Source organism: Fomitiporia mediterranea (assembly GCF_000271605.1).
Source record: "Fomitiporia mediterranea MF3/22 unplaced genomic scaffold FOMMEscaffold_18, whole genome shotgun sequence".
In the NCBI taxonomy this organism is placed as follows: Eukaryota; Fungi; Basidiomycota; class Agaricomycetes; order Hymenochaetales; family Hymenochaetaceae; genus Fomitiporia; species Fomitiporia mediterranea.
Window position 1 is genome coordinate 14,800 of NW_006760403.1, and position 3,142 is coordinate 17,941.

Sequence of the window (3,142 nt, forward strand, 5' to 3'; positions counted from 1 at the left end):
GGAGGTGCTCAATGAGTTCCTTTGGGAAAATCTTCAGAATGGCTGAATCCAACCCTCAAAGTCCTCTATGGCCTTCCCTTTCTTCTTTGTCAAAAAGAAAGATGGGAAGCTCTACCCAGTCCAGGATTATTATTGTCTCAATGAGGGTACTGTCAAAAACAAGTACCCACTCCCCCTGATTCAGGAGCTCATTGATAAGATGCATACATCCAGGGTTTTCACTAAGTTGGACGTTTGATAGGGATACAATAATATTCAGATCCAAGACAGAGATGAGTAGAAGGCTGCATTCTAAACCAATCACAGATTGTACAAACCAACCATAATGTTCTTCAGACTAACCAACTTGCCTGCAACGTTCTAGTCATTCATGAATCACATCCTTACAGATCTGATTGACTTAGGGCACATTGGTGTGTATCTGGACAACATTCTGATCTTCACCTGGACAGTTGAGCACTATTACTGACTAATCTGAGCAGTTCTACAACAGCTCCAAGATAATAAACTGTTCCTCTGAGAAGCAAAGTACTCTTTTGTACAGGAGTCAGTGGATTATCTAGGCTTTGTGATTAGTGGAGGAGAGGTCTGTATGGATCTGGCAAAGGTGACTGTAGTTTGGAACTGGCTACAACCTTAGAACCTGAAACAGGTCCAAGCATTCCTTGGGTTTGCAAACTACTACTAATGCTTCATTCAAGGCTTCAGTACCATTGCCTGGCCCCTTCACAATCTCACTAGCAAGGATGTTCCTTGGCAATAGAATGATCAGCAACAGTCTGTGTTTGAGTCCCTTAAGCAGGCCATCACTAGCAAGCCTGTATTAGCAGTTCCAACAGTTGTAGACAAGTTCTGAGTCAAAGCTGACTCTTCTGACTTTGCAAATAGAGTAGTACTGTCCTAGTTCATTGACAGAAAGTAGTGTCTGATAGCATTCTGATTGGAATCCCTCTCTGTAACAGAACAGAACTACCCTATCTATAACAAGGAACTCCTTACAATTGTCTGTTCCCTAGAGGAGTAGCATCAATATCTCCTTAGTGTTGTACAGAAGTTTGAGATTTGGAGTGATCACCTTAATCTCCAGTACTTCCAGGTGCCTCAGAAGCTCAACCACTGCCAAGCCTGCTGGATGTTAGAACTGTAGAACTTTGACTTTGTGCTGACCCACAAACCCAGAACACAAATGACAAAAGCCAATTTACTCTTGAGACAAGTAGGTCATGAAAGGGGGGAGAATGATAACAAAAATCTTGTTCTCCTAGACAATTCCTGTTTTGTGTCTGAGACAATCCAAGAGATCTGACTCGAATCCAAGGATGTTGACTTTGTCACCTGTATACAGTAAGCTCTAAAACACACACAGGACTGGGTTGTAGTGAAACAACTAGAGAAACAGGCTAGGGATTGGGAGGAGGATAAGGATGGATAGGTTTACTAGGAAGGCCAACTGTACATTCTGAAGGATCAGAAACTGTAGGAGGACATTGTCCAAGCTCATCACAACAATCTGACTGTAGGACATTCAGGCTGACACAAAATGCAGGAACTCATTACTCAGAACTACTGGTGGCCCAGAATGTAGAGGGAAATCCTAAAGTATGTGACTGGTTGTAATATGTGCCAACAGACTAAGGCCCACTGGACAAGGGTTCAGGCTCCCCTACATCTACATTGGATCCCAGATCACCCTTGGGAAGAAGTCTCAGTGGACCTGATTGGTAAGCTACCTGAGTCTTAGGGTTACAACACTATTTGTGTGATTGTCAACTGATTCTCCAAGCAAGTCCATACAGTTCCAACCCAAACAGAACTCACTTCCAAAGGCATAGTGTGCATTTATTAGGATCACATCTTCTGGTTGCACAGACTCCCTCAGAAGCTCATTCATGATTACAGACTGTAATTTGAGTCAAAATTCATGCAGGACTTGTATGTGCTTCTTGGAATTCAAGGGAACCCTTCCACTACCTATCACCTACAGACTGACAGTCAAACTGAGCAAGTCAATCAGGAGATTGAGCTCTACCTCTGGATGTTCATCAATCATTAGTAATCAGATTGGTCTGAATGGCTAGCTCTGGCAGAATTTGTGCACAATAACTAGCAACACTCTACAACAGGACAGTCCCTGTTCTTCCTCAATCATAGGAGACATCTGTACTAGGGGACAGTTCCAAACTGGAACAGCAGTTCTGAATCTGCAACAGACTTTGTAGAACAGATGTACAGAACCAGGAAGGATGTATGAGCTCTTTTGGAAAAGGTAGTACAGGTCATGAAGCAGAACTATGATTGGAAGAGGTCTGCAGCCAAGGATTACCAGCCTGGTGACAAAGTTATGCTGGAAGCCACTAACCTGACTATGGATTGCCCAATGAAGAAGTTGGACAATAAGCACTTTGGACTCTTTGTTATTGAAAAGAAGGTTGGCACCTCTGCCTACAAACTCCAACTTCTAGCAACATGGAAGTGCATACACCCAGTGTTTAACAAGGTTCTGCTGTCTCAATACTACAATCCAGGTTTTCCTTTGTAACAAAGACCCCCACTGCCTCCACCAGAACTCATCAGTTCTGAACCAGAATACAAAGTAGAATATGTAGCAGATGCCAAGCTGGTGTACAGAAAGCTCAAGTTCCTTATTCACTAGAAGGGATACCTAGTTAAAGAATGCACTTGGGAACCTGCTGAGAATCTCACCCATACTGCTAAGGCAATCTGAGACTTCTATCAACTTCATCCAGGTGCTCTGCATCAACTCTGCCTCACAGATTTCCAAACCCTACCATTCCAACCTATGCCCAAGCTGCTGACCAAGCCTAATGCTCACCAATTGGGACAATTGGTTTTAGAGGGGGGGTGATGTTACAGTTCTCTACTCTTGTACCTTCAGTTCCAAGGGTTCTGCACCCTTCTGTACTAGAACTCAGGACTTCTGTCCCTCAGGAGCACTATCTATGAACTATATGTGTGCTGACTCTTGCCACTACCCTTCCTTACTTCATCATTCCATTCCTTTGACCACCCCTTCATTCTTTGTATCATTCTATAGTCTCTTACCCTTTATCCATCCCTTCATTCTTTGTACCTTTATCTTTGACATTCCTTTCTTTCATTCTTTGTGGCTCATCATTCTTAG